At 37.4% G+C, this 22,486-nt stretch overlaps 1 protein-coding gene across 1 annotated transcript in view; it reads right to left on the bottom strand.

Annotated features, from left to right (window-relative positions):
• UNC5C (unc-5 netrin receptor C) overlaps positions 1-22,486 on the bottom strand; it is a 349,058-nt gene that overhangs the window by 128,639 nt on the left and 197,933 nt on the right. The gene's annotated exons all lie outside the window — the stretch shown is intronic.

Genomic DNA, 22,486 nt, shown 5'->3' on the forward strand with positions numbered 1-22,486 from the left:
TAGGTGAGTGGATAAAATAGCTGTGGGACATTTACACGATGGAATACTACTTGGCCTCAAAATATTTTTACCCTTTGTGACAGTATGGATGGACCTGGAGAACATTATGCTAAGTGAGATAAGGCAGTCAGAAAAAGACAAATACCATATGACTTCACTCATATGTGGAATCTAAGAACAAACTGAACTAACAAGCAAAAGAGACACAGATTCATAGATGGAGAACAGATGACAGCTAGTGGCGGGGTGGGTGGTTAGGGAGTGGAGACTGAGCTAAAAGTAAAAAAGACATGGACAACAGTGTGATGATTGCAGGGGGGAGGAATGTATAAGGAAAATAAATGGAAAAAATACAATAACATACACATGCAAAATAAAACAAAACATAGTGACAACATTGACACTTTCTCCCTTTCCTTTCCAACCACCATCAAACTTAGAGATGCAAGTATGAAGGGTAATTGGGGTGTTGGGTATATAGAACAGTTTGGCGTGGCGTGGGACTGTAGCTCAGCCACCACGTGGAGAACCGGTGGGGGGTGTGTTGGCACACAGGAGCCATGCCCATTGATGGGTTTTCCCATGGGGAATCAGGCCTGCGTTGTACCTAGGCCATTATGAGGCTTGCCTTTGCTAAAACTCCCTCACCCTGAATTGCAGTAAGGGCTTACTGCAACTTCCTAAAATCTGAGCTAAACCTCCCAAGTATGAAGTGTAACAGGTTCAACCACTTTTCCCCTTGATCTACAACATCCTTCTTCTTTGATGTAATTAGCAACATCCTCTCCTTTGTTGTTTGTAAGAGGTAACCACCTAATATGAGCCTGTGCATAGTAAATGAGGACCATCCTCGATGTAGTGTACCCAGAAAAACAATAAAAGCCTGTCCAGGCAGGAGTCGGAGCCCTCTCTCTCACTTAGAGATCAGCCATGTGTCCCTTTTTCTCCACAGGACTTCTGTAGTCCGTGTGAATTTGTTCATAGCCGCCACAACACATGGATCCTGCAGGCCAGGATCTGCATCAGTTGGGTATGCAAAATATTCTTTCTCACATATACAGTTGTAATGAGTTGACAGAAATTAATCCTACCAGCTTTGTCCCATCATTTAACTTCTCTTCTTATCTTTGGTGATGAAAACCCTGTTTAATCTCTGTTTCAAGAAGCCTTTCGGAGACCACGATGATAACTAAACAGCTTTCTGTAACTTACCTCTGCCTTGTGTGTCAATGTTCTTTAAAATGTAAAGGAACCACTGTTTAAAAATATGATGGTGATTTGTTTAATTTGAAAGGACACAGTATATTTCAGTGAGATAATAAATGCATTACTCTTCCTAAATGTTTTTCTTAAAACACTGAACTATGTATATCTGAATGTATATTCCAACAATATAGTATATTAAGAGTATAGTTCTTAATAATTATCTAAATCTAAAAACATATTTTTTGCATTCTAATTTCATGTAATTCATTAGTAGTATCAATAGAAGTAATTTTAACCAAATTTTCAAAAAATATTCCTGTCAATAAGGGTGGAGAATAATGAAGTGTTCTTGGAGATCTAGTTAACTGTGTACTTGTGAATTACGGACCATATTATTACTCTTGTTGAGTTATTCATGCAGTAGGTATGTATTGAGATTCTACTATGTGCCATGCACTCTTCTATGCACAATGAATATAGTGGTAAAGAAGGCAGAGAAGGATTCCCTCATTCCACAGATAGCATTGCACTGTGGAGGTAGTTCTTGAGGATCTATTTTGTGCACAGTAATTTCTAAGGTAGCCATAGAGATAAATTTCTCATAGATTATTCAGAAATTTACTCTTTAATACTAGAGATAAAAATAGAAGTTTCCTGAATAAAGGGACTCTGTCATACGTATTTTATATCAATCAATACAGTAACAGGTGAATAATTTGTACATTTATAGCCATAATGCAAAGTGATGTTTAATATCAGATACTAAGTAAATTTAATTATAATTCAGAAAAGTAAAGCTAAATAGTATTTATTTAGTATCTACCATGTGTTTCAGTTCATTTCCATAATAAACTTTCAGGAATAGTATTGCTATAACTATAATATGGGTAAGGAACAGAGATAAGAATTTAAGTAATTTTTCATACAGCCAGTAATTCCTGAAATTAGGATTTAGCATTTGGCTAAATCCAGTGTTTCTAGTACTTTCAGTACACCAAATATTCTTCAAAGTGCACCTCAAAAAAGACTTACTTTGTTTCATCATCAAATCAGTTTGGGGATCTCTGTTTAATATATCCCCCTCTTTGAAGCTCAGCATGCCCAATGATATATTAAAAGCATTGGTCAGAACTTATGCCATAAAGGTGTCTGTAATTTGGATTGCCATCATTTTCCCCAAATCTATTAAACCATAGAACCCTACAGTCAACATAAACACAAAACACCATCTCATCATGGCATTCACTGTGGTTTTGTTTTCATTCTCCATTCACTGATTTATTAAATAAAAGTAATTGGTTATTTGAAAAAGTCTAAAAACCTTTTGAAGAAAGCTGTAGTGAAATAGCTTCAGAGAGAGATCCGGGAAAACAGGGAGAATGGAATATTCGAGTTGGATGCTGTAGTATGGTGAGAGTTTAAAGATTTAGAGAGGAATCAGAGACACTTCAGGTGGACAGAATAGCAGGAGGCCAAAGGGCAGAGGTAAAAATCATGGAGTACTATAGGAGAGAGGCATTTATATAAAACCATAGAATTAGGTAGAAGAGAGGTTACTGGAGAACATTGAATGGCAAGTAGAAAAGTTTGTTGTGTGGAGCAGAGAGACTGTAAAAATTATAAATTGGTGGAATGACATTTTTAAAAGTGACATATGCTTTAGGAAGATTAATCTGTCTCTATGAGTAAATGAGACTAATCTGATTTATTTTAATGGGATTTTAATAATTTTAATTTAAATTATTGTTAGAAAACTTGTTTTCAGATCTATGATCTTACATCAAGTCATTAATCACATGTTAAGAACAATATTCTTGACCTGAAAACACTGTTTGACAATGAAAATCAGGCATATATATTGAGAACAATAATTACTCATATTGTTGGGCTTTCATTTCTTACTTTCATTCCTGGATTATTTATTTTTTAATTACATTTTATTGTTTATGCTATTGCAGTTGTCCTGATTTTTCTCACTTTGCTACCTTACACCCAGCACCTCCCACTCCCTCAGGCAATCCCCCCACCATTGTTCATGTTCATGGGTCATGCATATAAGTTCTTTGGCTACTCCACTTCCTATACAGGACTTTACATCTCCATGGCTATTCTGTAATTACCTGTTTGTACTTCTTAATAACCTTACCTCCTCACCCATTCCCCCATATCTCCTTCCCATCTGGCAACCATCAAAATGCTCTCTGTATCCATGATTCTGTCTCTGTTCTACTTGTTTGCTTAGTTTGTTTTAGATTCAATTGTTAATACATTTGTATTTTTTTGCCATTTTATTGATTGTGGGTTTGATCATCATTTTCCTAAATAAGTCTGCTTAACATTTCATATAATAATGGTTTGGTGATGATGAACTCCTTCAGTTTTTTCTTGTCTGGGAAGCTCTTTACCTGCCCTCCAATTTTAAATGATACCTTTGCTGAGTAGAGCAATTTTGGTTGTAGCTCCCTGCTTTTCATGACTGAATATTTTTGCCAATCCCTTCTAGCTTGCAAAATTTCTTTTGAGAAGTCAACTGACAGCCTTATAGGAACTCTCCTGTAGGTAACTAAATGCTTTTCTCTTGCTGCTTTTAAGATTCTCTCTTTATCTTTAACCTTTCAAATTTTAATTATGATGTGTTTTGGTGTGGGCCTCTTTGCATCCATCTTGTTTTGGACTCTCTGTGCTTCCTGAAGTTGCATTTCTATTTCCTTCACCAACTTAAGGAAGCTTTCTTTCATTACTTTTCCAAATAGATTTCTAATTTCTTGCTCTTTCTCTTCTCCTTTTGGCATGACTATGATGCAAAAGTTGAACCTCTTGAGGTTGTCCCAGAGATTGCTTATACTATCCTCATTTTTTTTTATTCCTTTTTCTTCTTGTTCTGATTGGTTGTTTTTTGCTTTCTTATGTTCCATATCATTGATTTGAATCTCGGCTTCATCCATTCTACTGTTGTTTCCCTCTAAGTTGTTCTTAATTTTTCTTTATTTTAATTACTGCATCCTTCATTTCTGACTGGATCTTTTTTATGCTGTTGAGGGTCTCACTGAGTTCATTGAACGTTCTTATAATCAGGGTTTTGAACTCTGTATCTTATAGATTGCTTATCTCCATTTCATTTAGATCTTTTTTCAAAGTTTTGTTCTGTTCTTTCAACTGGACCATGTTTCTTTGTTTCCTCATTTTGGCAGCCTCCCTGTGTTTGTTTCTATGTATTAGGTACAGCTGCTTTGACTCCATGTCTTGCTAGTGGGGCCAACTATAGTAGGTGTCCTGTAGGATCCAGTGGCACAGCCTCCCTTGTCACCCAAGCTTGATACTTGAGGTACACCCTTCATGTGGGTTGAGTACACTCTCCTCTTGTAGTTGAGCCTTGGTTGCTGCTGGTAGATTAGTTGGAGGGATTTACCCAGGCCAGTTAGCTGCAAGGACTGGTTGTGACCACTTACCAGCAACCTCCATCTTCCATGGAGGATCAGCTATCCAGAGGCAGGGTGTTGGTGCTCTGATAAGGTCTGTAGCTGTCCACTGGCTGTGCTGGCCCTGGAGTTTCCTGAGTGGTGCAGGCCAAGGTCAGCCCCTACCTGTGTTTTTCCCTGGACCACTCTGCCTGAGCTATAAAGCAATATGAGATGGCTGCTTCTTGTGCTGGACTTGGAGAATCCCAGGTGAAGCCAAGCTGTGGATCTAGGCTGGTTGCTGCTAGTTCTGGGCCTGGGGCTCACAGAGGCCAGCTGTTGTTTATTTGAAGGATTTAGGATGTTGTGATGCATGAGCCAAGGCCAGCCATTCATATGGAAAAACAGATTGAGTCAGCTGTAAATTGGGTGGGGTGTAGTATCAGGGCATCTCCAAGGCAGGTCAAACAGTGTGAGCCAGGTTGATGGCATTTCAGACATGGCACCAGCTTACTGGCTCTGTGGGGGGAGGGTTTAGATAAGGGACAATGGCCTCTGCTCACCTTCTTTCTTTCAAAGTTTCTTTTGAGAAATCAGCTGATAGTCTTATGGGAATTCCTTTGTAGGTACCTCTCTGCTTTTCTCTTGACTCTTTTAAGATTCTCTCTTTAATCTTTGACATTTTAATTGTAAGGTGTCTTGGTGTTGTCCTCTTTGGGTCCAACTTGTTTGGGACTCTCTGTGACTGTGTGGGTTCTTGAAGAGGAATTGAATGGGGCTTCAGCTATTGCTTCCACCCCACCAACCCAGTCCCTGCTGGTTTTTGCAGCCAGAAGTTGAGGGGCTTCTCTTCCTGGCAGTGGAACCCTGGCCTGGGTATCTGGTGTGGCCCTGGGACTCCTCACTCCCGAGATATCTCTCCTGAATTTTTATCCACCACATGTGAGTGAAGGACCAGCCTGTCCAGCACCTGTGCCCCTCTTACCAGTCTGGATTGATGTGGTTTCTTAATTCTGTAGTTGTCAGACTTCCATTCAACTTGATTTATGAAAGTTCTGAGTGATGGTTGTTCTCTTTTAGTTGTACTTTTGATATGGTTGTGCAAAGAGATGAGCAATGTCTTCCTACATGTCATTTTGTACTTACTCTAAATGTTTAGAAACAAGGATTAAGAGCAATCACTTCTGGAGTGATTGCTCTTCGAATAGTTCACACACATTTTATGTATTTGCAGCAGCTACTTGTTTATCTTAAAAACAATATATTTATATTCCTAATGAAATTTCTAAACCAAACTATAAAGTTTCACTTTGTAAAAATTTCAACTCATCCAGAACACTTATTATTACACCTAAGGGACTAGACAAATATTTATCTACTATACAGAAACTTACTAATTTATTTAGTTAAGAAAATAAATTGCTGCTCTGCATTTACTGTGTAATTTTTGGTAAGTCAAAATTATTTTGAGAATAAAATTACATTCTATTCACAAAATTACCTTGGGGGTACTAACATAGAGTGGGGGGGCACCAGATTAGAAATTATATTTAGGCATACATCTAGCTGAGAAAAACATGGCTGGTTTTGAAAACTGTCACCACAGTTGGGAGTGTTAGGTCTGGGTGGGACTGTCAATTGTCCAGGGCAATGCAGATATGGCTGTCATATTTAGGAATGGAGTTTGAACAGCAGTTCTAGGGAATTGCCATAAAGTTTCTTGTCCTTCAGCGAATTCACTCAGGATTTCACAGACCCCAGAGTCCCCCACTGTATTGAAGTGCAGGTGAAGTGGTGCTGCCTTGACACAATGAGTGGAAGAGTCTACTTATTTTGGCAACTGAAATGTTTGCACAGCTCATCTATTAGGAATTCCTTATATCCTTATTCCACTATAGAAATGAGCCAGCACATTAAGCAACTGAATGGAAATTACTAAGTAAGCAAGTTCTGACTAATCTGGAGCAGAATAAGCTGACTTCCATATTTAAATGAAGATTGAAAACTGATGAGCACAGTGATGTCTTCTAAGATCTTCACTTTCCAACTAGAATGTAAAGGTTTTTGTCTGTTACATTCTGTTGATATGGCCAAGAATAATACCTGGCACATATTGTACACATACAACAAATATTTGTTGACTTAATGACAACATATTTCCTTAGAATTTGATTGCATATTTATTTAAAAGATATGTGATTATGTCTGATTATGTCTTAGAGGAAAGGAATTTTCAGTCATGATGGAGTTACACCTCCTACCCTAGCCAGAAAGACATCACAAAGCACAGTTTTTACTTAAACTTGGAACATACTTGGCATTCACACTGAGAATGGGGGAAAAGTAGAGTTATTGCAATGCTTTTCAGGGCCTCCAAAATTGTTTAGAATAGCTGAATAAACATATATCAAGCACTAATGAAGAGATTCTTTATGCTTTTTCATTTTTCAAACAGAAGTCCAATATGTAAGAATGACCAATTCACAAGAAGTAAATATTTCTTGTGAAATTCCAAGCAGTGAGGAAAAATATTAGCATTTCATATTTTCAAGCCAGGACTGTGTTTTGATCTCCTACTGAAACATGAATTTTTTATTTTAACTTTATATAGGGTCTGAAAATAACTACAGAGGTGGGAAAAAGTACATTTATTATTGTGATACAGATAAATAATATAATTAAGAAAAGAACACAAGAATAAACTGTGTTTTGTATATCCATAACTCTATACCTACTTTTGCCCCATCCTATATGTATTCTGATATTTCCAAAATATTTCTAAATATTCTGCAATCCTTGTCCCAAATTATCCTGTTACCTTTCCAAAGGGAGAGATAATTTATTAAAGGCAATGTAACCATGTATAAAGCACTTAAATCTACCCCCTGTTATTTTTTTAAAATACAGAGAATGTCTCCTTCCTCTCCTGATGATTCTAAGGTACATATATTTAGTTTTGGATGAACATAAGGCTTTAGGTAGAATTCTAGAATATAATACTGCTACAGATATGCCAGTAAAACCTTATTTTTGATTAATTCTTGGCAGTTAACTTTATTGAGAGTATGATCTTTGGAGATGATCTGTTTCAAATTCTAATTCTTCTAGTCACTAGATGTATAACCTTTGCCTTATTAAATATCACTTTCTTCAACAGGAAAATAAAAATCAAAATTCCTAACTCAATGAGTTGTCTTAAGGATTAAATGAAGTGATACATGTAAAACTTCTGGCAGAATAAGCCCTTAAATAAACTAATATAATCTCACAAGCTGAAATTGTTTATGCTATGCTGTGTATTAAATAACACCTCTCATTTCAGAGGCTTTACAAAGTAAAAGCTCATTTTTCTATCACAAGTCTCCAGGGAAGTTGTCCTATATGAGTTTTCTTTGTGATCCAGGCTGCATCTATCTTGAAGCTACATCTTCTCAAACATGGCTCTTCTCTAAGCAAGGAGGAGAGAGAAAGAAAAGCTCACACCTGCTCTTAAATGACTGGCTTAGCAATGGTGACATAAATTTGCTGATAGCCTGTTGGCTAAAAGCAACCAGTTGGCCTGGTTGAGTAGCAAGGATGCAAGGCCTTGTATTGCTGTGTGCTCTCCAGGAAAGAGAGCACAACTGCATGTGGGTACTAGTAGTGCTACTCCATTAGAGTGGACAGAGCTACTTCAATAGGAAAATGAAGGAATTGAATTTTTAAGAAATCCTAATGACATTAAAATACTCAGAGTTATCAAGTCAAATGAAATTTGGCTTTTGTTTTCTATGGTATGAAAATCTTTACTGACAGAAAGAACTAAATGTAGAAAAACAGTATTTAACCAAAAGGAAGGAAATGAAATTTTTTGTCCTAGCTTGGCTACCATCATGAGTATCTTTGGGCAGGCCATTGAAGTTCTTGTTTTCTTAGTGTAAATCAATAAAAATAGATTCTTTTACCAGTGTACTACACAGGATTTTTGCTGGCTCAAAACAAATCTTTAAGAGGATGTATTTTTATAGACAGACTACATGTCAAAGACTGTCAGCTCCTTACATCTTCCTGGAAACATAACCTGACCATATTTTCTAACTTTCTTTGTTTTAGAAGTGGGCACAGTAACCATTCTAGTCACTAGAATGTGAGTAGAAGTAATATGGACCTTTCTTGGTCAATCTGCTGAAGAAACTGATGGGTGTCCTCTGATGCCTTCTCTTTTCTGCTGGCTGGATGCCGAAGATGATGAAGCCTGAGAGGGTGGTAGACCTCAGATGGAGAGAGTCCAGGCCCATGCCTGACCAAAGGGAACAGTGCTGCCCTACAAACAAGAATACCTTCTTGGGACTGCTATGTGAATAGATGTGCCATTCCATCATGGTTGGGCCATTCTATTTTTGAGATTTCTAATTATTACTGCAGTTTTCCATAAGACAGACTTGATATACCATAATATGCTTGGCACACAGTGGGTCTTCATAAATGACTACTGGATAAATGGATGAAGAAAATACTTATAAATTTCAATACTTTGGTGTCCTCTCTCTCTCTCTCTCTCTCTCTTTTACTATTGAGATAGGATAATCAGAAACAGAAAATTCCCTGGCGAGTGGAATGGGGAAACCGAGATCGCTGATTAAAACTGGCATCATCCAAGTTGACTCACCAGCCTCCTTCTTCCCTTGCATGGCCACTCCCTTAAGCACTAAGCCCTCAGGACATGAGCAGCATTTAATAATCTTAGGAACAAAACCTCAGGTCTGTTGACCCCAGAGACAGAGTTCTGGGCAAACAAGAGATAACACCTAGACCTCAGTTATGTTTCAACTCCAGGCCCAGAAAAGGAGCAAAACCAGATGAAACTGCACCATGGCTAGCATCAGGAAGGGATGCAATGACTAATGACCTCCTACTCTAGCACCAACTCATCAGTGGAGACCATGACTCTGACCCTGTATGCTCATTTTGATGCATCAACATATTAAACAACACACTTGAAAAACTGATATTCTACCGAGGTCCTCCCCTAAAGCCTCCCCTAAAATTTCTGCCTTTAGAAAACAGATAAAAACTGTTAAGGCAAAGTACCCATATGCACTCTCTCTCTAGAGTGTGACATGCCTTCCTTCTTCAGGTGTGTATCTGTGCTCTTTTTCTCTTAAGCTTAAGGGCCCTTCTTTTGCCTCTGTAACTTATTTCCTGAGTCCAAGCAACCCAACTGGCTCATTTCTTCTGCCTCTGTGACTTCCTCTCTAAAACGCCAAAGCAACTCTCTGAGTAGACCACTTGAATCTTCTCTTCAAGTGTACTTTTGTTTTGCATGCTAAGTAAACTTCCTCTGCTGCTAGAGTTCTTGGCTCTGAATTTTTTGCCAAACTCAAGAACTGAGTCCACATTGCCAGTACACTGTGATTTAGAGCTTAGCTCCATATTTTATTATTTTTTATTTGGCAACATCTTGTTAGACACACAGAGAAACATTTCTACTAATTCTGAGTTCTCAAATAACTGAATAATTGTAATATTATGCTCAAGATGCTATAAAGCAGAGGAATTTGCTTAATGTGTAAACAATATGATCTTCAAAATGTTGTATTTTTCTCTTTTCAGAAAAGTGACGTCTAATTCTGACTGTTGTGTGTTACTTGTCTTCATGTGCATTCTGCACTAGCATCACAGAAAAGAAGAAATAAGGAAAAATTATCATTTCCCACTATGAGCCCCAATTCCCTGAGATACTTATGTAACTGTATAATGCTGCCAACTGAACAAACAGCTTCAATCATGTGTCTGTTCATATCTCCAGGCAATGTTTTGTTCTCCTTTCTTCTTTTGTAAATGTATTCCCTTCAAAGGATGCATACACTAGTGGGTAAACAATCTTCATGGGAGAACAGGAAAGCCAGCTATTTAATACGTGCAGTTCGGTGTTGTGAGGTGTAGAGTCACAGCAAATAATATTTTGTGATGACACTAAAACTAATAAAGATGATGACATTCTCATGATTAGCTATATGTTTAGTAAAGAGAAATGAATGGACAAGACCATTCAGTCTAAAGGACACATGCTCCATGCTGACAAGCACCATTGAGTTTAAGTGTAAAAGGGATGTTATATAGACAGTATACATATGCACCTGACAGTACTATATTTATTTATATGCTATCACTCATCCAGTACTTTCTTTTTACCTACAAGTTAAAATGTATTTACTTCATACCTTATTATAAGCCCGTTTAGTCACATTTCTGTCAGATTCCACTTATATATGCAGTGTTGAATAAATCAGTAGTTAATAAATGTCCTTCGAAATATGTTTAGAGATAAATAATGAATTACTGGACCTGGTCATAAATATACATGTTTTATTCTGAGGATCCTAAAAGAAACATATCTGACCCATTACATACATATATGGAAAAGGAGAAGTAAATATAGAGCAGTCATGTAAAACAATGCTGGTTTATTACTCTTGAATGGATATACTGCAGAGAAAAACTACTACCATAACTGTTCAAAAAGTTCTCCTGCAAAAGAAATGCTAAATAAGGGTGAGGGTCAACATTTCCATCATAAGTATTTTTTTGTCATAACTCCTTGGGCTTGAGGCACTGGGCCAGCCCCACAGCAGAGAGAACTACAGGAAGCTCAGGATTCCAACCTTGCCACTCCTTCCCCCTCAAAGGTACCACTCCAGCTGACCATAGGCACGCTTTTAATTTGCAGCAAGAGGGTCTGATAAGCAGACCGGGAGGGCAGTACAGATAGAAAAAAACAGATCAAGTACAGATAAAAATATGTTTGTTTACCTTGAAAAATGCAAACAAGACTTTTAGGCAATAATGTACAGGGATGTATCTATTGAAAAATGAGAATAACACAATCACTTCATTCTCAGGAATAATTTTCTCAATCCCCTTTCCATTCTACCCTATCCTCTCCCCATAATCCAATATGTGTACACTTCCCACATCTATACTCACTTAAATAATATAGATATACGTCCCCTGAACATACCTCATAAATGTCAACCCACCCCCTCACAAGCTACTTGCTAACTCAGTCAGTTCCATGTTTGTTTTTAACATCTACTATGTGAGTGATCCCTTAGCAACGCTCTGAAGTTCCATCTCTATTAAAAGTGAAGAGGGACCTTGTGTACTAAGAAGAGAAATAATGACAGTGCAGGGCTGTTATTTCATATATTCCTGACTATAAAATAAATCTCATTGCTTAAAAAAAGTAGAACACATGGGCCAAAGTAAAAAAAAAAAGCAAAAATAAAATGTAGAAGGTTAAAAGAAAACACATCAAATCTTGCCAAAGGTTTGTGTTTTACATAAAGCTGCAGTTAGGACCTCACAAAAGAAATCTCTGTGCTGTTTATTTCTGGCTCAGAGGATTTACATGCTCTTTCTGATCATCTGGGCCTTCAGCACTGGGTAATGTCTCCCAGTCCCCAGCTTAGCGCTCATGCAAAATTGAAGCACTTTGGAGGCAGTTCAGTAGCTGCAGATGAATCTCAATGTGCAGGAAAAGGCACAATGGCTGTTTAGCACACGCTAGGAGAAGCTGAGGAAATCAGGGGGAAAATCTATTGAACTTAAGCCATGGGGAGGCCACCCAGGGCAACCAAATCAACAATGTGTTTACATTCCTGTTGTGTTGTTAGGCCAAGCAGGAAGGAGTGTTGGGTGTGTCCCCATGTGTATGAAAACACAAAGTGAAGCTCTTTTGATTGCATTAAGTATTTTGGTTTAGTTCTGGCAACTATGTGGGGGAAGAATTTTCATGAGCAAAGTGGGTAGGAGGAGCTTCAGGGTCTCCATGAGACAGGACAACTGCTGAAGTGCAGAGGTTGGCAAGGCTGCCCTGGGCATGAGGAGCGTGAATGGCATGCAGGAGCCCTGGCTGAGCAGTTCTTTTCCTGTATCTGGCTCACTGTACAATGCAACAGATTGGGGGAGGCTGCAGAAAGCTGGTACAGAACACTAGGGAATGCTTTCATTGCCTGTTACATTTATAGTTAACGTAGAAATATTGACCAATGGAGGGAAATTAGCCAGTTAAATACCTTCACTTTCAGCTCCCACCACCACTACTCACTCACTGCCTCCATCGTCATGGCCTTTTTTCCCAATGGTATTTAATAGGTTAGTTTTAGAGCAGTTACAGGTTTCCAGCAGAATTGAGAGGAAGGTACAGAGATTTCCCACACACCTCCTACCACCACACATGCATAACCTTCCCTGTTACCCACATCCTCCACCAGCGGTACATTAGTTACAACTGATGAGCCTACATGGACATATCATCATCACCCAAAGCCATTATCATTCACTCTTGCTGTTGTGCATTCTATGGGTTTGGACAGATGTATAATAACGTGTCCATCACTATGGCACCATGCGGAGTAGTCTCACTGTCCTAAAAATCTTCTGTGCTCCACCTGTGCACACCTCCCTCCCCTTCAGCTCCTGTCAACTACTGACCTTTCTACTGTCTCCATCACTTTGTCTTTTCCAGGATGAGGTATTGTTGGAACCACAGAGTGTGCAGCCTTTTCGCACTGGCTTCTTTTGCTCAGTAATATGCATTTTAAGTTTCCTCCATGTCTTTTCATGACTTAATAGCTCATTTCTTCTTAGTACTGGATACTATGCTATTGTCTGAAAGCACTACAGTTTATTTATCCATTCACTTACTTAAGGACACTTTGGTTACTTCCTAGTTTTGGCATTTATGAATAAAGCTGCTATAAATATCATTGTTTTTGTGTGGATTTAAGTTTTCAACTTCTTTGGGTAAATACCAAGGAGTGTGATGACTATGTCATATGGTAAGAGTCTACTTAGTTTTGTGAAAAACTGCCATTTTACCTTCTAACAAGCAATGAATAAGAGTTCCCTGTGTTCCACATCTTTGCCAGGATCTGGTGTTGTTAGTGTTTTGGTTTCTGGCCATTCTAATAGGTAGGTAGTAGTATCTCATTGTTGTTCCTATTTGCATTTCCCTGATGACATATTATGTGGAGCATCTTTTCATATGCTTACTTGCCATCTGTACATCTTCTTGGTGAGGTGTCTGTTAAGGTTCATTGCCCTTTTAAACAATTATATGAAGTGACATTTTCTTGACAGATGTCTGATGACTGTAGTGGGCTGAATGGTGTCCCCTAAAAAGATATGTCCACATATGAATTCCCAGAACAGGTGAACGTTATCTTACTTAGCAAAAGGTCTGTGCAGATGTAAAGAAATTAAGGAGCTTGTGATCCTGAATTGCCCAGGTCAGCCCTAAAACCGGTGATAAGTGCCGTTGTAAGAGACACACAGGTAATACAGACATGGAAGAGATGATGATATGGGGATTGGAATGATGAGGCCACAAGCCCGGGAATGCAAGGCCAGCCACCAACAGCTGGAAGAAATAGGAAACAGATTTTCTTCTAGAGTTTCCAGAGGGTATGTGGCATTGCTGGATTTTAGGCTTCTAGCTTCCAGAACTAAGAGAACAAATTTCTGTTTCACTAAGCCATGAATTTTATGGTAAATTATTGTGGCAACCTGTGACTAAGGGCATTTTCTCTGTCTCTACATTCAAGGAGTGAACTCAAGAATCTGATAGAGCAAAAGGTGAGAAAAAGCCATCTGCCGTGGGGTGTTTTTCTGGTTTCACAAATGCCCCATGGAATAGGTGTAGGGAAGTAGCCTTTTACTCACTAACACCATTTCATACAGAGGGCCTCACTGTCCAAGATCATCAAAGCAGTAGTTATAAAAAAGGCATGCCATTCATTCTCTGCCATTCCTGGAATTGCTTTGTACAGAACATTCCCCTGGGTTTTTCCAGCTAAGTTTTAATTCACTCAAGCCCTAGAGTTCCCCCTCTTCCCTCAGGAAGCTGCTATCCCTCAGCCTGAGAAGTTTAATAGGCAGAGACAGGCAGAAGGACATTGAAGAAAGCAGGCACTCTCTGCCATGTAACTCTATACCACAGAACTACCAAGGGGTTTCATGAATTTATTCTCATAATGAGAGGAGAACCTGAGCGGATGGTAAAGCATACTCTTTTTCTCTCTCTTTTTCCATCTCTCTTTTGTGCTCTCTAGACTGTGATCTTAAGTGTACCAGGTCTTAGCCATGTCTCTACTTACAGCAGCAAGTATGATCTGGGTCATGGTTTTTTAATATTGTGTCCATGTAGTCTCTACACTGTGTTTTCACAAGTGTCTCTTCTCTTGCCCTGATTTTCAAGTCTGGTTACTTAGCATTACTAGAGACCTTCGAACATAGAAAAAGACAACCTAAATAAATAAATAAACAAAGTAAGTAAGTAAGTAAGTAAGGTATGCCCCTTTTCCAATTAAATCTGGGGGGTGCAGCCAGGCCATAAACGTTTTAAAATATCTGCCTTGCACCCCACCATGTGATTACCAAATGCAGCCAGGGTTGACAGTTAATGCCCTAATGGTTCTTTGTTGGTCTTGCCTTCATGTTCTTGGAGATTTTGTCCAAAACAGAGTTTTGATATCAAGCTAAACCCTCAATGAAATCAGAAATAAGTCCAAGACTTCTCTAATTTGAATTATTTTTTGTTGCTACATATTTTACTTCCTACTTGCTGTGCTTGCTTTTTGGCCAGATCCTGATATTTTGCTAATTGCAGCTCTTGTTATGCATGCTGGTTTTGTACCTCCAAATAGTGCTTTTCACAGGAATTGGCAAGAGTGAGTATTTCAACAGGCATCCTTGAGACAGCTCTGCAAATCCCCAGCTTAGGGATCACTGGCTGGTACTGAGGAGAGAAGAACAAAGGGCCAGGCCCAGTAAAGCCCCCTCCCTCAATTTTAGCATTACATTATTCACTGCTGGTGGCATTTTTGACTAAAACATTCTCTGCTTGTGCCTTTAAAAATGCCCAAAGATATGATGGAGTGAAAAGAGAAAACAGCATCAGAATTTGGAGTCAATTATTGAAAGAATATCAAATTTAGTGAGACAGAGACTCAGAATAGATAACATTTTATGATATCACAGAATAAAAAGGGCAACAATTTAGATCATTATCTCATAATCATCAACTAGGTTTATTTATATTTAACACAATAGGTACAGACTCCAAAAAGATCATTTAAATTTTGAGAGAAAGTTGTGGTCTTTTAGAAAGCTAAGCGTCTTTTAAGCTGAAATTTTTTAAAAATTCCTCAAACAAGGCGATTAATCCATTTCATATTACAATTCAGAATTTTGCTAAGTATGTGAATTCTTATGAAAACAAAGAACAAGAAACTCTCCTTCAAACCTTCACACATTTTAGGCAAAAGTTAGATTAAAAATACACTGTGACTTCTAACACTTCTGCTGTTCTGACTTTGAAGTGGTCACATTAAAACTCTAAACCACAGCATATGCATGGTTGCTGGGTGAATGGCAAAATTGCTATAGCAACACAATCACTAGTTTTGCTCCTGAAATGCTCTGTTTGGGTAGCAAGTAATCTAGATAGAGAATGGGCCTTGGACTTTTGCTTCTTATTGTACGCTTTGTGTGGGCCTGGGGGTGGGTAGCATTTGATTTTTCTCTATTGTACATTTGAAAAAATACACACACACAAAGACACCCGCATATATATACATAAGTATGTACTTACATATCTACTTATAGGCATATTCTTGACTAACCTGTATTAATCAATTTTTTTCATCTTAGCTGTGGAAAGAAAAAAGAGTAATGGATTACAAGTAACCTTGCCCTAAGTGTTAATTGGCAGGGGAGAATTCCTTTGTGTTTATTACATTAAAAAGTCTCGCTGTATGTAATTTTAGAAAATTTCTGTTTTCCTCTAATGAAACACAGCTTGCTTAAGACTTCACTGAAAGGTGTAATGTCTCTTGCCTCTACTTTACAATCATGTTCTGGGCTGGATCTGTTCAATGAATGCATGCTATTAAATTTTTCTATACAGTATGTAATGCAAACATTAATAATCTCCCCCATGGGATATAATTAAGTTAAATTACATAGCTCATCAAATATGGTGTACTTAGGGTGTTTTGGAGTATATGCGGGGTCTATAATATTGATATTTGCAAATATCAAGAATATTGATATTCTTGATAAGAATAAGAAGAATCAGCCCTGGCTGGCATAGCTCAGTGGATTGAGCGTGGGCTGCGAACCAAAGCATCGCAGGTTCGATTCCCAGTCAGGGCACATGCCCGGGTTGCAGGCCATGACCCCCAGCAACCACACATTGATGTTTCTCTCTCTCTCTCTTTTTCTCCCTCCCTTCCCTCTCTAAAAATAAATAAATAAATATTTTAAAAAAGAATGAAAAGAATCAAATAATAAGCACTCTCTTAAGTTATTACATTAAAGAAACACAAAGGCCACATAAGGAAAACCTGACACAGGGTGAGGGAGGCAGATGAAAATGTGAACCATGAAAGCTTAGCTGACATGCCAAATCAGATTTCCTTTTCCTGAGATAAGGGGTCATTATATCACAGTGCTCTTTTTAGTCTGTTCTGTGTTCAGTAGTTTTGGCAGAATTTAGGGAGACCATGGGTACAGGGGCCAAGAGCAAAGGCTTTGGAATTAGAGAGCCCTGGGTTCAGATCTGCCTCTGTCACCTCTTGGCTGTATGAGTGGGGGCAATTTAGTCTCTTTGCCCTGCTGAACCCAAGTATTCTCATTTACAAAATAATCCAAAATTGCCTCATAAGATGATTGTGATGACTAAATGACCTAATGCATGTAAGGCATTGATTGTACAAGGTCTTTCCAGAAAGTATGTATCAATGTACTAAGAAAAATAGAGACAGTTATTGTATAGGATACAAAAAACATTGTACATAGGACAATAACATCTCAATCCCCTTTAAAGTATGCACCTTGGGACATCATACAGTTCTCTCTATTGCCAGCAGTTGCTCCATCGTATTTTCCTGAATCTCGTTGATGGTCTGAAATCACTTCCCTTTCAAAGGTGATTTTAGTTTTGGGAAAATCCAGAAGTCACAGGCACCAAATCTGGGCTAAAGAGAGGCTGAATCATCTGGGTAATTTGATGTTTTGCCAACAAACTTTGCATGGATATGATGCATGAGTGGGTGCATTGTTGTGAAGAAACTGCCAGTCACCAGTTATCCATAGCTGCAGCCTTCTGAATCACCCAAATAGTTTACACAAAAGAATGTTTAAGCTTACCACAAAATTTGATGCAGATTTGTTGCCCTACTTGCTCAATCATTTTGAATGGGATGGCCACACAGTGTGCATGCTCACTCAATGGCATCTACCATCCCCACAGTAAAGTCATCATTTTTCTAGCATGCACATTCCAATCCATTCTCCCTGGCTGCCAGGTTACTCTGATGTCACACAAACCATTCTCCTTGTATTAGCAATGGTTGGACTTTTTCTGGACAGACCTCAAAAAGCTTGAAATTCTTTTTATTGTTGTTGTGCTGGTCCTACTGATAATATTCTTTCTGCTAATATGATATGGAAAGGGAAAATCTTGGAGATTACTGAAATTTCTTTTGGGAGTGACATAGAGAGAGAGGCATCAATTTGTTTTTCTACTTATTTATGCATTCAATGATTGATTCATGTATGTACTCTGACAAGGGATCGAACCCACAACCTTAAAGTATCGGGACAACACTCTAAGCAATTGAGCTACCTGGCCACGACCTTTAAAATTCCCTGCTTTTTCATAGAGGGGGAATATTTGCTTTTTGATGGTGAGTGTTAGAAACGTGGAATGTTTTTCCATGTTTCAAACATGGGAACGAGGTAGAAAAGACTTCAAGTAAATAGAAAACAAGCAGGCAAGTCTGAGTCTTTATTAAAAATGCAACCTTAAATTTTTGAACAGATCAAGATTTCAGTGGAATTCTGAAGGATTATAGGTATTTATTACTTACTATATTACCAAATCACAAGGTTTGAATATTGACAATTTCTAAACCATCTAATATAAACTGCTTTCCACTTTTCTGTTTCTTATATTACATATTTGCACAAATGCAAATGTGGTTTAAATGATGGCAAGCAAACACTAGTAATCAATGATCTTTAATCAGTACATTTTATGATCAGTAGTATAGTTTTGCTCAGTGAGTACAAATGATTGTTTGCTTCATACTTCAGAGGAAGAGAGTCTATTTAATAATGCCTTCCTTATTTAAAAGGAAGAATTTTGCAAGTTGGAAAACTTTCATTCTTTTCTTCAGTATATTGTTTTATATTTCTTCAATATGAAGTTACCTTTGATGAAGATTTAATTGAATGCAGTTGATTATTCTCAGCTTCCAGGCAATGTAGCTGATTGCCACTAAACATGCTTCCAATGTCATTATTCTAAGATGGAAGCATCTATAAAAATTAACTTCTTTTCAATGACTTCCCTCTGTCCTATTTGAGAACTAATTTGATTTTTTACATGCCAAGAAAAATTCTCTAACTTGTAATATATTTCAATACTTAATATATTCTAATATTTTTGAGGCTAGGAACCATTCAAACCTAGCAAGACTATTGAGGGTCAAAGTTGCAGGTGTGTCCAAGTACGCAGCTTCGGAGGAAAAAAAAACAAAAAAACAAGCAGTTCAATTTCAATACTATTCACAATGTTTCTGATTTCACAAGAAAGCAAAGAGCTCTAAAATTAGAGACCTACAGATTTCCACCCAATACCGTACAGATTGGAAACTTATGATAGCAAACAAAGAGGTACAATAACAAGCTTTGGACATTTTTCAGGTTTTATTATTTATTATAAAAATAACACAGTCACAGGATTGAAAAAATAGAAGAATAAAATAAATCTATCACCTCAGATTCTGAGCTGCCAACTACTTGTATATTTCTCCAGAAAATTCCTATGCATGGACAAATATATGTGCATCCTCTTTCTTTACATAATGAAGATTTATTACATGTAGTGTTCTGTACTTTGGTTTTCACTTAAAATTTTATTTGTAGAGATTTTTCTATAGCTTCACACATGGAGTAACCTCATTGCTTTAAATAGCATCACAGTATTCCAACCAAGGAATGAACAGTCCTTGATAAGCTACTGCAACAAGGATGCAATGGATAGCCTTGTGTGCAATCTTTGTGCTCATTTGGAATTTTATATTTAGATAGTCTAACTCTGCAATTAGTGAAGACTATACATATTTAAATATTGACAGGTATTTAAATTGTCCTTCAAAAGGAATCTACCAGTTTGCAGCCTCATCAACAAAGTATGGCTCTTCCTTATCCTGCTCCTTTTTGGCACTGTGCACTAACATCTGTTTTGATTTGGACATTTCCTTAGGTGCTTATTAATCACTTGCATTTTTCCCTGTATCTCGCAGTGATGGAAAGAGCCATACTTGACCACCCCAAGCCAGACTTGGGGTGGGGAACACACAATACAATATACAGATGATGTGTTACAAAATTGTATACTTGAACCCTGACCATTTTGGCTCAGTGGGTTAAGCATAATCCTAGAAAGCAAAAGGTCATAGGTTTGATCCTGGTCATGGCACATGCCTCCACTGGGGGCCAGGTCCTGGTTGGGAGTGTGTGAGAGGCAACTGATCCATGTTTCTCTCCCTCTCTTCCCCCCTCTATGAAAATAAATAAATAAAATCTTTAAAAAATTGTACAACTGACATCTATACAATTTTATTAACCAATGTCACCCCCAAAATTCAATGGAAGGATAAAAAAGAGATAGCTATATATTAATTAAATTAGCCCTTGATTAATATATGCCTATAGATATAATCAGGTATTTTGGTTGTTTTAGGTTCCCCCCTCCCACAAGCAGGGTTAAAGTCCATACCTTGGCTTTGTGGTTTTCTGGTTTTGGATACTCAAATTTAATAATGCTTTCTTATAAGCTTCCCAATTCTATCTTCATTAAAAAGGCTTTGTCCACCATTGAAACCAACCAGCCAACCAACCAACCATCCCACAAATTTTTCTCCCAGGGATGATGGTGATGATGATAATGGTGATGAAAATTAAACCCTGACATATTTTGTTGTTATTTTGTTTTTTAAAATGAGATGGAATCCAAGCCTTATTTATTCATTTATTACTTTTTTCAACCTTGTGCATTGAAAATCATCTTTTCCCATTGTAAAATGCCTTAAATGTTCGAATATTTCCTGGCCTTTATTCTAATGCCCTAACTTGTATGTTTCATCCTCTGCTAAGGTCAAGCTCTTTTAACTTCCTTAATTTTATAATGTGTTTATGAAGACCCAGGTCTCCCTTACTATGCCACTATTTCAGAATTCTGTCGGCCTTTTTCACAAATTATTTTTCACACAGTGTTGGTAAACTTACATATTCATTTATAAACAACAAACATTTAAAAATATAGTTTTTGTATCTCAGAACAAAATATATCTTTCCACTTATTTAAGTCAATGTATTTTTTGTCTCTGAGTAAAATTTAACATTTTTCTTTCTAAATTTCTACAAATTTCTTGTTACCTTTATGACTACATATTTTATTTTACATGGTTTCTTCAAATGGTATATTTTATTTCATTATAATTTGAAATGGCTATCTGTACTTAGAAAGTTAATAGCTTATGTGAATCTTTTATATGCCATTTTTCTGGATTCTCTTGATTTTTTTCAGATTTTTCCCTTGAAAATACAGTTTTCCATATATACAAAAATTATACTATTTGTCAAAAATGATCATTTTTTACTTCCTTTACAATTTTTATATATTTTAATTATTTGTCTCTTATAACTGCACTGGCTAGTATGATAAGAACAATACCAAATAATAATGATGTCTGTGGACATCTTTGACTTTGTCTTAACTTTAAAGGTAATACATCACCTGCATGCTGGCTTTCTTGTAAAGTTTGGGATGAAAATAAAAGGCAACAAAAAGGTATATGATATTCTATTCCACTCATTAGTCTTAGGAGGAATGTGCAAATATTGGAACCGCTGCGTCTTCCCTACTCTCATCTATCCTATTCTGAATTTGAATGAAAACATGCCACGTATTTTCATTTATAGTTGCTTTAAAAGGTATTTTTAAACATTGGAGTATGCACTATTAATTAATTTTATGTGAAAATAATAAAAAGTACAATGTTTTACAGAATGTGAAATATATACAATGATACACACACATACTAAACCAATAAAGCACGAAGCTGTCAAGATCCTCAATATCAGAGCAGCTTTGCTTCTATTTCTAATCTTCCTTCATAGGCAGTTTTATTAATTCAGTAAAGGCAAGCCTAAATGTGTTTGTGACTCTCATTTTAGCTTTTATGATTTCTCTTTTTTCTTCTTACCATTAAAACTTCTGTGTTTGAAACCTTTACAAATAAATGAGCTAAAACAAATAAAATTCAATTCAGCTGAGATTTTGAAGACATCTGGATAAGTTATTTGCTGAGTAATTAGACCAAGAGGTGGGACAATCCCCTAAAGTCAGCTACCGTATGGTTGAACACCCAGTCATCTCCAGAGCCATCCGCTTGCATGCAGGAAGCATACTGATTCACAGAGTGACAATTAGGTAGAGCTGCCACCTGATTCTCTCTGACCATTTTTATGGTAGAAATACATGCCTCACATGCTTTTTAGAGAGACGCCCCCTGTTGGCTCTCCCACAGCCTGTTCTAGTTCTGAAGGGCCCATCCCCTCCGTGTATTCTTTGTGTCGTTGGAGGCATGGAACGCAGACCTCCCTCAAGTGCTGGTCTTTGCTTGCCCTTAATTAATTCCACCTTTGGATGCTAATAGGAATTAATTACAATTTTAATTTTGAAAACATGCATTCACTTTGCTATGTAGAGATATTTAAGAATGAAAATGAAGGTACAGTGTTTAAATGCTTCCACTTTTGCTATA

Source organism: Phyllostomus hastatus, unplaced genomic scaffold (assembly GCF_019186645.2).
Source record: "Phyllostomus hastatus isolate PE091 unplaced genomic scaffold, TTU_PhHast_1.1 phas_scaffold_39, whole genome shotgun sequence".
Taxonomy (NCBI): domain Eukaryota; kingdom Metazoa; phylum Chordata; class Mammalia; order Chiroptera; family Phyllostomidae; genus Phyllostomus; species Phyllostomus hastatus.